Here is a 15649-nt window from a genome sequence, read left to right on the forward strand (position 1 = left end):
AATGCACTCAGCATTTTGTAAAGAATATTTAAACCCCGGAAACTTGGTGAATCGGGGCCAGTCCGGAGCCACCTTGAGAGCCAGTTGATGGGCAGGAGCCGCCACTTGATAAGCAACCCCTTGTGGAGTGTAAGTATGTTATTTTATAATAAACTGTAAAAATTGATTGATTTGTGTGTTTTTCCCTCTCAGCAGCTAAGCGAGTAGCCCGAAGTAATAATAACATATTTTTTTACCAATTATTTTTAGTTTTTTAAACGAGAGACGTGACAAGCTTTACTAAGTCTGTGCAAAATAAGTTATGAACGAATGAATAATTTATCCAACCACATTTATTTTTTGTATCAGCGATTCCACTTAATTTCGAATGTATATTTTTTTAAGAGGAAACAGAATGAGAATTGCATTTCGTTTCCTCCTGTAATAGTATATTAAGCATTAAGAACGGTAAGGGTAATTTACCGTTCGAAAACGAAATTATATATACGTATTTAATTTTTTATGTAACGTCAAAAATGACGTTTCTGAATAAATTTGTGAAGCAGGTTTTTTGAAATCTACTGATGTTTATTGTCGTCACGGCTTTCTTAATTGACGAAATTGACAGTTCTAGAATAGAATAGAAATTGAAAAAACATGTACTGCTCCAATTTCTGTAAGCAATTGTACATTTAATTTCAACATTAATAAATAGATTTAAAATACATCTTTCTTTTATATCAATTACCCACATTTAAAACTGAATTCTAGAAAACTCATTCCAAATCAATGCGATGTTGAAAATGTCTATTTTGACAGTTATTCACTTACCGTTGTAGAACGGTAAGTGAATTACTTACCGTTTTGTTAGCCTTAGCAACCAGTAAGCGCATCCTACTGTCGTAGAAACAAACATGGTAAGTGAACTAAAAAAGCTTGATCGTGCAAAAACGTAATTAAAAATCGTGTTAATTAACACAGAAGTTGTCATTAAAAATTCTTTGAATTGTTATTTTAATAAGGATTTGTATAATTTTTGTAGAAATGAGTTTCAACGTAACCTGAGTACAAAATAATGCTTTGATCTAGAGAAACCTTTAGATACCTTACGAATTTTGAGATATATCAATTTTTATTTACAATAATAGTATTGAAAAGTGGTATTTATACTCGGCAGCTTCGATTCATGTGACTAAAGATGCCAAGTGGTTAAAAAAATATTAGCGAAATCTCTCGATGTACACAGCAAAATAAATGGTCAAAAGATGGTAACGAAAGAGGTTGATAAAATCTACCTGTCTGCTTCTTCTTCGATAACTGCAGAAGAAGAAGTAATCCTCTACGTACATCGTTCGAAGATTAAAGAGAGCGATACAAAAGGAAAGGGAATTACTGACAATTACTAAATTACTAAAACCATTTTTAAAAGTTCCCTAAAGCTGAAGGATTACAAGCGTTGAATTTTCTGATATTTTTTCAGTGTTGAGTTGAGCAAAGGTTAATTGAATCCCACGAATATGAGTTTTTTAGGTTTATTTCAATTTTAGGTTTCATGATTGCTTTTTGACAATTTAAAAAAAACTTAAGGGTGAAGAAGCATTTTCCCTGCCAGGCGCTTTCAGTTACAAATACGTGTTATTAATTCTTGATAACCTTGGTCACAAAGTGTGACTATTTTCAGGAATCAAAGGACTAAGTATTTAAGCATTTAATAAAGTTTAGAAATCTAGCCGAAAATTAAATTTACAAGAAAATAAAGATACTGCGTACTGATTTCATAAAGAAGAAAGAAGATTGATGGCATAAAAATAGGATGTTTCATGCAATATTTTCAAGTTGATCTTGATTTTACCTTAAAACTGAAGCTCAATTCTAAGGTCCGGTTGGTTTCTTCTACCTGAAACTTTTTTTGATAGGACCCTATTTTAAAAAGTAATCGAGAGGTTCGGATATTAAAAACATATTGAATAATATTTACGAAGTTGGTTGACAGTTTTCTGTACAAAATGAATAGAATCGATATGATCGACTATCTATGTACTCCGACGTTTTTAAAAAGATTTCAGCAATTACAGGACATTGGTTGCGAGTGAAAAACATAATGCACACCCAAAACGAGCAAAGTTGTACCGAAATTAATTTAATATAGACGTTGATTTTTAATGTAATGACTTCGAAATATCTGAAAAATTTTTTTTACTTTTCTATAACTTTCAGAAAATATTTATTTTCCCATATATTTTGTATTTATATATGTATGTATTTTGGATTTTGGATACGGATTTGGATATGGATTTGGATATTTGGATTTTTTTATATGGATTTAGATATGAATTTTGGTATTTGGATTTTGAATGTATTTTGGATATTACAAAAATGAAGAATAAAATAATATTGTTCGTAGTGTGAGTCGTTACTGATTTTTACGTTATGTACCGTTCATTTGCGGGGGTTAATAATACGAGTACTAAAATTTTCATGTACCTAAATTTACCATTCAGATAAAAGAAATGTAAACTCATTTTTGTTATTACCACTCTCAATATACTCTTCTTAGACAAAATTTAATACTCAGTTGCATTATTTTGCTGGTAGTAACAAGAAAGCAATCAATTTAGTCTTACTTTCGTTATTGAAAATTTTCTAATTGACCATTTCCGTTTCTGTTTTTATAATATTTAAATTTCTGCAAATTTGTATATCATATCGCAATAACAAACAGTACATTGGTAATTATTTAAACATATATTGATTAATTATATACAATTTCATGAAAAGCAAACTTGTTAGTGCTTCTAGACTTTACTCTTGGGAATTTCGGCTTATTGAAGGTGATCATTTTATTTATTATTTCATAAATATATCCATATTGCACACTCGTTTTGAATTTAGGAGCATATTTTATAGGTAATCTTGAGGAACAGGATTTTGTCAGGCAATATGAGGCCATTACGGACATATCTTACCTCTGAAAGCTGGAGGTAATAACGTGAATGATGTTCCTCCTTTATACACTGAAAGGTAATATGCGCAGTAAATGCAGAACACTTTTTCGATTTACTTGTAGGCTGTAAGTAATAATGGACTATCTACTTCAGTAAACTGAATTCACTTCCAAATGCTCCTAGTCTTATTATTGTACTCCCAATCATATTATTTTATTAACATATATATTTTTGAAGAAAGATAATAATGAAAGGATAAAAGATAAATAATATATTATTATTAAGTTATACCAGTGATATTAATATCACCAATTTTCAACAAATATTTCCTCCGGCTGATTATTGGTTTGTTCTCTAATACCAAAAATACTATCATTAACTGCAATAACAACCTTTATTTTTTGTTTCAAAAAATATTAATTAAATTTTTTTTAATATTCATAATTTTTTTCGTGTCAGTGTCACACAACTAATCACACAGAGCCTCAAAAATGTGAAAACTGTGATCAGGACCATGTCATTTAAATTTCCATGATTTTTCGGGTTATTATGCCGTGGCCTATGCACCTAGTCTCTGTCAGTTATAGAATTACAGTGCACTTCCTTAGTCTTAGCTAGGAATCTTTTACCTGCCCTTGTTGTTCTCAGGCTAGGCTCTGTGGGATCCACTATATCAGAACTATGCTCGCTCCGACATAGATTTCGGATGCCGACAAGAATGGCAAAATGTTTGTGTTGAAAGATACTCAAGTTACGTAAACAAAAACATTCCCATCCTTAGATACTAATGCCTACTTGTAATGTGTTTACTTCTCTAGCCCAACGACCCCTAGGTCATAAATTAAAATGCTTATAAACATACGGAGATATATTGAAGCACTGGGCTTGGGAAAGACTTTCAGTTTCTAATCTGATTTGATACCGAATAGATGTGCTCTCTGAATAAGTGAATAAACAATATCTTTTAATTATTAAAGCGTTTTAGTTCTACCCATAATCCCAACAGTTTGGAAACAAACTAGTTACAGAGGCCACTATGGAATGTGTTACGATTAACTTTAAAGCAAATATTCCACTGAAGAAATAACTGAAAGTTTTGAGAAGAAAATTGAAGTCAAAACAGTAGCAAACACATGGAAATGAATATTATAATTCAGCACAAAATAATATAAAAGACAGATACACAAAATAAATGCCATTAAATATTAACCGGTGATAGTGAAATAATTTGACATTATTATTGTTTATTTCCGTAAATCAATAAAAATACATATACATGTTTAATTTTATATTTATACAGTAACGTAAATTTTTTGGAATATAAAGCAAGATGATGATCTTTTGAAGTTACGAGAAAAGATTGATATTTGTTTTTTTATGCATATAATTCCTATATTCGTTATAAAATTGATAATACCATATAAGTAAGGATACTGTATTTTTGGTAAACATGTGTATGTTGATTTCGACAGGAGCTTATTGATTAATTTGTTGTCAATAATGTATGGTAGTGATAACTTCTTTAGTGTCGATCCTTGAATCTGGTATACCCATTAGTACAGTTTTGCCGTATGTAAGGTACTCATACAAACTCAACAACAACAGACAAAACTGTAGGTACTGGGCATTCTTCATTCGTTAGTCGCACACAGCATCGTCAAAAAATAAATGTTTGGGCAAGTTTTGTCGAAAACCGAATCCTTGGACCTTATTTTTTTGTAAGAAAATTTAAATGAAGACCGCTACTTGGACTTTCTTCAGTTTTAACTCATCCCCGCTTTAGCTGTTTTGTTTCCTAATCTACAAGATCCAGATATTCCTCATAATGACATATGGTTCCAACATGACGGGGCACCTCCTCATTTTGCAATTGCAGACAATTTCTCTCCCTAATAAATGGATTAGACGCAGAGGTCCTGTTGAGTGGCCATTAAGGTCACTGGATTTAACCCCTTTAGATTTCTTCTTATGGGGTTATTTGAAAATTAAAGTTTATGTGAATAGACCAAATAATCCTGACGACCTGAAAGAGAGAATAATTCAGGAAATAAGACTTATTCCAGCAGAGGTAATTTAAAACGTTCAACGGGAAACAATCCTTTGACTACAAAAATGTATTGAAGTAAACGGACAAAACATTGAACATTTATTATAAAGCAATTGATAACAATTGAGGAGCAGCTATGCAAAAGCCGATAAATCCGTTTTTAAACTTTTTTTAGTTAGGCACGGAAATCGCTTCTTAATAATTCAATCTACGGCTTGGTTACATCTAGATTGAACAAAAAACGTTAAATTCAATGTGAAACAGCATATTAAAATAAGCGACTAACCAAAAGCAAATAAATCCATATTTCGACCAAGCAAAGAGCGTTAAATCCATGTCTACTAAATTTAACAGGTTCCTTTAAAAAAATTTCGTTTGTTTAATATCTTCGTAGTTTCAGTTTATCGCGATGGTGCAATTTTCACATACATGCAGTGCGTAAATATGAGATTGTAATAAAATAAGACTTGTCTTGGTACAAAAATATTATATTTGAGATGGCCTACGAAGAACAACAGAAATAAGTAATATGTGATTGTTTAGAAGACGATGTTGGGTTGCACAGTTAGATTTTCACAATTTTTTTATTTCGTTTTGTATTAAATTTTTTGTACTTTGGACCATATGTGTATAATTCATATAAAAATGTATGGTATATTGTGTTATACTTTTTCATAAAATAAGTAGAGATTAAGCAGAAGTCGGTATATCCTAAATCTGATTTAGCAAAATCCGATAAATCCATTTCAACTGAGCAGAAGTCTATATATCCACATTATGATTGAACAAAAGGCGATAAATCCAATTTAAAAAGTGGAATAAAATTTACATTTACTAAAACTGAACAGTAAGCAATATATATTTTAAAACCATGATTAAACTTATAAAACATGTGCATAAAGTTTAAGATTACAGTGAATACTGTTCTAGTTACAACTTTTTCCTAGTTATCTCAAAACCACATATTATGGATTTATCGGCTTTTACATAGCTGCTCCTCAATTGCTTTATAATGGTTTATGATTAAACATTATTTTATTTTTTTCATTTATCGCATTTCAAACGTCATTATTACGAAAACCACTGATTTTAGAGATATGGTATGTCATACAAAATGTGTTCAGAATTTACTGTACAATTCAAAAATGGCATAATATATAGGGTATTCCATTAAAAAAATCAATGATCACTGCATGTTCTTGTTGAGAATTTTTTGTCAAAAATCCGCAACTAAAAATACTAATCGACATGTCCGAGCAGTTTTCCACCAATTAATTCCTTGAATTTTAAACGATTTATTCTTGAATCAGTTTAGCATTTACGTTCCACATTGTTATTATAACAAACAGTTTAAAATATAAGTCCTTTAAAATTACTTCCAATATCGTCATTCCTGTTGTTGCTTTCAATATGTAGTGAAGTTTATGAAATATAAACCCTCGCAATTTTAACGCGTTTATAGATATTAAAATTTTAATATTTTCTTTTCAGTCAGACTATTATTCTTTAACTCAAAAAAAAATCATTTTTTGACGTTGCTATTGATTATGCTATGCTATAGCAGCTCAAAAATATATCTTGATTTTAAAAATTTTAATAATTTTCTTTTGAAAAATTTTCTTATAAAATATATTTCATGTATAACTATATATAATTCTTTACAAATTATTTAATTGTTACAAGTTTAACATGAAAATACATGAACCAGTGCTTTTATCAACTAAAATAGGATTACGCAAATATCCTGAAAATTTCCTATAATTTTCATTGCACTTATTGTATTTTAGTTTCGAATAATTAACTTTTTGTTTTCTTCACCGTATTTGTATTTCATATGTTCCATTTTATCTAAATGTAATACAACCATATCAATTGGTTACACACAAAGCACTTTAGATTGGTCGCAATATTATCAATACCTATATTCTCCAGCAGAACAAAGCTCCGAACTGGTTTTTGCGTATATATTATTTATCGAGGTTAGAAAGCAATAATTCAGAAAGTATCGATTACCTCATTATTTTCAACTATTTGTTATACCTGTCGGAAGATGTAACAGTTCGATATAGTCGAGGTGACTTCAATAAAAGCAATTATTTTTTATACCCTGAAAAATTATATCTGCTAAGAATTATGTATATAAAGAGCTTCTAATTTACGTTTATTAATACCAATAATATACTTAAATATTTACACACAGACTGTTTATATTGACAAGTTTGAGAAACGCAGCGGTGGTTCAATTAATTCTAGAACAACTCATTATTAATGTCATATTGATCATAAAAGAAACTGCCCAACTAACAAAGTTGGTTTATAATTTTAAAATTATAGTACAATTTCATTTCATTATACTCTTGTAGTAGTGTTATGTAAAATATATTTTATTTTGTTAAAGTTGCTGATGTGGATTTTTTCGTAACTAAATTATTCCATAAATAAGTGTTGTTCTTCCAAAAAAATTGTAAAATATTTTTTTGCTGTTTTATAAAACCCCAGCACTTATTTATCAATTTACTGATGTATACATATACATATAACTATTCTTTAAAAGTTTAACTGTGCATTAAAAATCAGTTTTATTATGACCCTTTGTAACAGAAACTTATATTTTTTGACTTGCGAAACTACTTCTAGTTAATTAAAATTCAATGAGGAGCAAAAAAATCTATAGAAATTACATTTTGCCCTTTTCTATACAGGGTTGTAACTTTTAAGGTGTTCACCATTAGTAACTCCTGAACTAGAAGATTAAATTAACAGAGTTGGTTAAATTACAAAAAAGTTGCATATTTTCATGCCTTTTCGGATTATGAAAAGAAATTATTGGAGGTAAGTTAGACCGTTCCTGAAATAAGCTAAAAAAACTGAAAATCTGACTTTTCTTCGTTCTTCCATGTATTTTTTATTATTGAAAATAGATTATTGAAAATCGGTACGTATACATAAGGCTACTTGCTCAGTTTTCAGTTTCTTCAGTTTATTTGCAATTTCGTTTCATAATCCGAAATAGCAAGAAAATATATAATTTTCTTGTAATTTAACCAACGCTGTATTTCTTCTAGCTAGATACTAATGGTGTACGTTAAAAGTGACCACCCTGTATAAAAATATATATTGCGTATACAGTGTTTCTGAAATAAGTGCGTTCCCTGAAAAGTTTGATAGAGGGCATGAAAATAAGCAACTTTGTTGTGCTTCTCTAATTTTCTCTAATTGGCTGATGTTCCACGTGACGTCCACAATCAAACAAATGTGATGGTAGGTCAGTATGTCTTGTGTTCTTTACCTGTGTGTTGCAGTATTATTTAGTCGGCGTATAATCAAGAACCAGCAGATATGGTGTTAATGTACGCAGAATGTCAGTATAATTTAAATGAGACTTGTCGTTCGTATACGGTTCGTTACCGTAACAGACGACAACCTAACAGAAGAACCGTTCAAAAAGTAGTTCAAAGATTACGGGGTACCAGGAATGTCCACCTGACATATGACCGTCATGGGCGGGAAAGGCGACAACATGTTTTCGATAATGAAGAAAACATCATGAACCTCGTTGAGCAAGATCCGAGGCGCAGTACTCGCGATATTGGCCGAGAAGTGGGTGTATCTAACAGTAGGTACCGCGTGGCGTGTACTAAGGGAACAATTAATTACTACACCCCTATCACGTACAAAATGTTCAGGCATTGAATAACAATAATTTTCAACCCTGTGTGGAATTTTGCCAATGGTTTTGACATGAAATAGCACAAGATCAGAATCTTACAAGCAATATGTTTATTACGGATGAATGTTTTACTAGAGACGGCATATTAAATTTTCAGAACATTCACTATTGGCGTGATGCAAATCCTCACGTTGTACTGAGATCTCGGTTCCAGTAACGGTTTTCAGTGAACGTGTGGTGTAGTGTTTTTGGTGATAGATTACTCCGTCCGATAGTGTTATCTGCACGTTTAAATGGTGCTTATGTGTTAACAAACGCCTTACCGGATTTGTTAAAAGATGTCCCTTTACAAATCCGTGCTCAAATGTTCTTCATGCGTGATGGTGCCTCTCCCCATTTTCTCGTGCAGTTTGTGAATTTTTACATACGAAATTTCCGGAAAGGTGGATAGGACGAAATGGCCCTGTGCGTTGGCCAAGACGAAGTCCGGATATGAACGCTCTCAACTTTTTGTTTGGGGGTATGTGAAACAAAATGTGTATCGAACGTCTATTGTCGATGCAACAGATCTTCAACATTGTATTTCTGCTGTAGCTATTGAAATTCGACGAATGCCGGGAGTATTTGCACGTATGCGTACTATTTTGACCGCGCTTGTGTTAATAAACATGCTTCCATGTTTACTAACACATGGAAACAATTGTTGTAGAGCATATCGTCTATTTGTAATTCGTTTATTCGTTTAATTTTTGTGCTACTTTTAAACGAGATTTGAATAAATTTCAACAATTTCGAACATAAAATTTAAACCGTCACAACTACCACCAACGCTTTCGCACTGCGGCACGCGGCAACCTCGATATCAAAGGTACAGCTGGCTGCCGCACCAGGGACGGCTTCAAGTTTATTTAAACCTTCATGTGAATTTTTTTTTCAATTTAAAACCATCAGCTGCTTAATAAAAGTTGCTCATTTTCGTACCCTCTATCACCCTTTTCAACGAACACACTTATTTCAGAAATACCCTGTATTTATAACAATTCTTCGGAGATCATTTCGTTTTATAAGAAATTTTAAATATGCTTCAGACGATAGAAACCATTATGAGACTGATGAATTTATATAGCAGCCATTTTGGAATTTAAAGAATTGTACAAAAATAAATATTATTGTAACATACATAATTATGTGGTTTCATTCAATCATTTTAGCAACAACATGTTACTATGAAATATATTATCTGGGAAATATATTTAGGTGCAATACCACAGAAAGGTCGAATACAAACATTTTACTTTCATTGTGTTTCTTAATTTAAATAAATATTCATTATTTTAGAGCGCTCTCCTATATATATGCATCTGTTTTTTCCTTTGGTTTACAAAGCAACTCATAAATTCCTCTCTTATTTGTTTGTTTTCCAGTTCTCGGTTCCTTATGCATTTACGACTTGACTTGATTTTCAACTTGTATAAGTATAAACGAGTTCAGATCAGGTATAATAATGATGAAAATCAAGCCAAGCAGATATTTGAAAAAAAATATAGCATACAATCATCTTCCTACTTAAAGAACCTTATTATTTACAATAATTGTAACTCCCTTAAAAATTAGCCAAACAGAAACTGAAATCGCAAAAGAGTTTTGCATTTTCAAGGTCGTTTAAAGGTTAAAGTAAGAATAAGAGGCGAAAAAAATTGGATTTATTTTTTTTACTTTCGTCTGTTTATTTGTCTGCCTTTGTTTGCTTTTTAATCTATATTTATCGTCCGCCTGCATTTTCTCTCTGTCCATCGGCTTTACCTTTCTGATGGTATTTTGTCTATCTTCTTGCCTGATAATACACTTATGCTGACATAAGCGAGTTGATTTGTTGAAGGCTTTCAGAAGTTTTTTTTTTAATCTAGTTTTTGTAAAATCACACAAAACCGAGAGGATGGTAGGCAGAAAGGTAAGATGACAAACTAACAAGGAGGCAGACAGACTGTCAGTGGACATTTAGACAGAGAGTGGCAAAAAAACAGACAGATAGAAACATTTAGTCAGACAGAAAAATAGACAAAATTACCGACAGAAAGGCAGGTAGAAAGGCCATATGTCAGGTACACGGTCAGAGAAAATACAGGCAGACGATAAATACAGACTAACAAGTAAACAAACAGGTGTGCATGTAAAAAGACATACAGATAAACAGACAAAAGTAGGTAGGTGAGCAGTCGCAAAAAAATTTTCCAATTTTTTCGCCGACATCGGATCCAAAAAACCTATGAATGAATTTATTCAGATTTTTTAACCACCTTTCTTAGTTTGACCTTCAAATTACCTTGAACCTAACGTGATAGAGCTTAATCGGCCTCATCATCGGAATCAGCGACCCCTGGATACCTAGGTAGAGTCCGATGTTTTTTTCAAACGAAATATTGTGTAATTATACCAATCTTGAGACACGAATTATAATTATTCTATTAAATTTGTATGCGAGTCGGTGGCTGAGATGTTTAAGGCGTCATTATTTGAATCAACGAATGCCACTGTCGTGCTTTTGGGGAGACCATAGATCAGCTATATTCGTAGACACGATTAGGCACCCTCTCTGCAAATATGCGAAGATGGAATAACGTTGGTGAGAAGTTTCCCTCCTTCCTGCTGTGAAATTCAGTTATGACCTCGGATATTGACCTGAACTATAATACTGTCTACGTGAAGTAGATAGAGACGCATTTAATTAGAATAGGTAATATTAAAATGCAATAAAATTAAACCTAAACAGTTCAAATTTAAGCAGAATCCGATCCTATACTAATCAAGAATTGATATAAGTAGAGCCTACTTTTTTCTTGAGAAAACGAAGATGATATCAGAAGGATTATTCCAATGGTCAAGTAACGAATAAGAAAATGTTTGCAAAACATTTAAGAGCTTTGAACACCAATGTTAGAAGGGGAACAAACAAAGAGAATAAGACATTTTTAAGCGCCGTGGAAAAGGATCGTGGCACCAATATTCAAAGATTAACCACAAGGTTTCAAGTCATATGTTGTAAAAATCAGGTGATTAAACAGACTATTTACCCAGACTTATTTTTATGTATCATTTATAATTTATTACTGTTTAAGCTTTCTGTTAGATTACTCCTTAGGTTTCATAGTTATTTTATTTAAAGTTAGTAAGTAAGTAAGTAAGTAAGTTTATTCAGGTGCAAGTAACAAATAAAATATTAATACAGGAATAAATTTCGATTATAAAACAAAGTAATTAAACATAAGTAGCATGAATCGCACCTAAGTGAAACTTGTGTTGTGCGATCCACTCCACTATACAACAAGAAAGAAAAATAAAAGAAAAGACAAAAAAAATCAATGTTTAGACTATAAAAACAGTAATAAAATATTATTTTACGTAAAATATAAGGGGGGACACAAAAAGAATTACATTTTCGTTTATGTGGGATGATACGGCTGTAGGTGAAAACCCAAGTACCAGGATGCAGTGCTTCACAACCGGCAGTATGGAAATTTGCTTGTTAATAAAATTTGATTTTTAATAACATTTCCTTTAAATTATTATACGATAATACATATTGTAGTTCCCAAGTACGCGTGCGTTGCAACTAAGGCACGCCGTTTCAGTTTTCACGACGGAATTTGAGAAAACAAACTTAGGATACGTATTTCTAAAGGTTAAAGGTAAAGTATAAATATGACTATTCAAAGTTGCGCTCTATTTAATGTGGAAAGAGCAATAATTTTAATCAATTCATAAGGCACATTTTTTGTTTGCGTTTTAGTTTTTATTTTGGATTAAAGTTAAGCTATTATTCCAAAATTATTAGAAAATCGTCTGCCACTGAAAACATGTCCGTGTAATGTGCAGATGGAATGGATATCCGATCTATAGTTATCTTTGTAACTGCAATTAAGATAGGATTTCAGTTGCGGAAACGATCCTATTATGTACCGCTAATTGTTAAGCAGTTGGAGTAAAATAACTATGAATGAAGCCATTACAAACTTGTACGAGTTCGACAGAGTGATCCATTAACGGTATCGAGCGGCTGTATATAGAAAACTAGACGTGCTACGATTATGGGGTAAAAAATCTATTAACAAATACGACCAAAAGAAATTGATTTAAAATATTTTCAAGTTTGTAACTTCACTGTTAGTGGCGCAACTGCTATAGTATTACAGAAAATTGTCGGTTTTTCGAAATTTCGCTTGTATAACCTAAGTTGTAAATACATTTTTTAGATACAATGTTAAACCCTTCACAAGTTTTGTATGAACTTTTTTTTTGTTATTACAATACCAGCGTCAGTACGAAGGACGCTATCTTGATATTTTTAAATTGTCATAATTTCTAAATGCTTTAATCGATTTCAATAAACGATGGCTCATTTTAAAGAACTATTAATAAAATTTATTTTTATGATATAGAAATGAAAATATTATTTTCTTGCGCAACGGTAGACGACGCTAATGAGAAAAATTTTGTAATTATCTCCGTTTATTTAAAAAATTAAATGCAACGATATAGGTTTTTCATGGCTTGATAGACCATTCATAATGGAAAACGAATACACAAACCGGAGGTATATCTTTTTTCGTTTTCAAGTTATTGCTAAAATAGTGAGGTTGTGCTAGAACATCCTTCTTTATTTAGTTCTCTAAATAACATTGACATAATCCAAGCCAAAATTAAATTGTAAAACTATACCAATCTTGCAAAAAGAATTATTGCCTTATTTTGAAATTTTTTTGATAACTGCAATATTTCATTTTTTTATTAATTCCAAATATCTGGGCAGTTATAAAGATTATTGTTTCCATAATGAAGGAGGCTGTCCTATGAAAATAGACAAATAAAAAATTATGTCAAACGATATTGTAGTACAACAACCCCAGGATCGATCGAAAAAATAAATATAAACGTAGTTGTGGCCAAATATATGTGATCGTCATAAGGAATACCTACGTTGTATACATCTTTTCTTTTATTGACCGGAAGGCGCTGGCTACTAACTTTAAAGAGGGGAAGTATGGTCTAATTTTATAAAACAAAAGCAGAGTAAATACACTTAACTTTATTATTTACGTACAACAGTCCTCAAATTAAACATGTAACAAATAGAAAGAACAGTAAAAACATTAACAACCATTTAACATAAAATGAGAGTGCCAGGCTCACCTAGAGCACCTATGGGAAAGAGCATGGCAGAGAAACCCACGATCGTTGCTCTAACCACCCAAATATAAATACAAAAACAACCGCTAACCAAAGGCATAAATTAAGATCCTTTGCTAATGATAAATAACGCTCGACTTATTTAATTTCTCACTAAATGTCATCTCACTCAAATTAGACATACACACTTCCAGGTAAAACTGAAGAGGTTTTGTGTCGTGGTGTTTTAAGGAAATACGTCGAGTGAGGAGGTTAGTATAATCGAATATTTTCGTTTGCTCGAGTGGTATTCGATACGATTACATAATGAATTAACTAACTTTATTGGTTCCATCTTTCTTTGACGTTTATTGACAAATGTTAAAACTATCGTTACCATGACATAGTTCACATTGTTGGAGGAGGCGAAACACCAAAACGGTTATACCACGTCGTCAAGAGTATAATCGCTTATCAATACATAGTAACTACGTAAAATTTGTAATTGCTATTGGCTAAATTTCTAATAAATTATATAATCATCAGAATATATTAAGTTTTTAAGACAATGGTGTGCATTATTTGTAAGACCACTGTGCGGGATGATGACAAATCCATAGTACAAAGATCTAGAATTCAAAATTTGTTGTCAAAAAAAATATATTTGAAATGGCGAAATTAAAATAAAATACCTTATAGACTGTCGTAAATCATATGCTATGTTTCAAAACATTGATCTTACCTGTATTTTGCAATCAGATGTATCACGCGAATATGTAAATAATATATAATTTTGATTTGTTAAAATAATAATAAATTTAAACCTTTTATTTTGGTGAATGTATTTTTCAGCAATCGAGAAAAACTTTTATTTGTGAAAATTTGTATGTATATGCTGCGAATAAAATAAAGCCAATACATGAGAAATGTTTTTAAAATCATAATTTTTTATGTGCTACCTACAGTAGCAGTAGATTACGACAGCCTTGTAGGCTAACATTGGTCTCACAATCGCAATGTATATCCACATGACCACTTTTGGTTTCATTCCCCAGGTTTTACCAACGGTCCGTAGCACTGCTCATAGGATATGTACGCCTTTTTAATCTCCCTTGAAAATGAAGATTCCATGTTAGCTTTATATCAAATGTATTTCACGTCCGGTGCAAAGCGTAGGTAGTGTTTAGGAGAGTTGATACCTTTATTGGCTCAAATTTTCTCTTGCTCGTGAAGAGAACCAATTTTCCACTAATCTGCATAAGCGATAGTATAGATGCTGATTTCCGGAATAGGAGACTGTCTAAAACTAAGTTCCATAGCAGTGGTGATTCTGTTAATTTATTTTCTATTAATTAATATGAAAGATAATTGTAATTGATTTAATGTAAATAAAAATAAAATATTATTATTATTATAATGAATGAATGTCTTATTCGCATATATAAAACATTGGAGTGTTTCATCTACTCTCTTAATCTATTGGGCAAAACCATTTCAATTTGAATTAACGGAATTAGTGAATATATTGGTTAATATCATGCAATAATATCCCAAATTAGAAAAACATTCATTCACATATACAAGTGGTTATCGACTCTTTGCTATATTTAAATACCATTTCCGAAAAGCTCTATTATAATATAACAATTGGATTGGTCGTCAGGTGTCCTCATTCGAATAACCAAATTCGAAAACGGTGATTAAACTGGCGAAAAATCCTAGCTGCCTCTTTAGATGAAGACCATTAACAGATGTAGCTCACTGCTATTATACCTCGCGTATGCTATCTAATAAATAGATATACTTTCTTTAATTCAAAGTAAGAGTTAGTCTAAACAGTAGGTA

Source organism: Anoplophora glabripennis, unplaced genomic scaffold (genome assembly GCF_000390285.2).
Source record: "Anoplophora glabripennis isolate ALB-LARVAE unplaced genomic scaffold, Agla_2.0 scaffold705, whole genome shotgun sequence".
Classification (NCBI taxonomy): Eukaryota; Metazoa; Arthropoda; class Insecta; order Coleoptera; family Cerambycidae; genus Anoplophora; species Anoplophora glabripennis.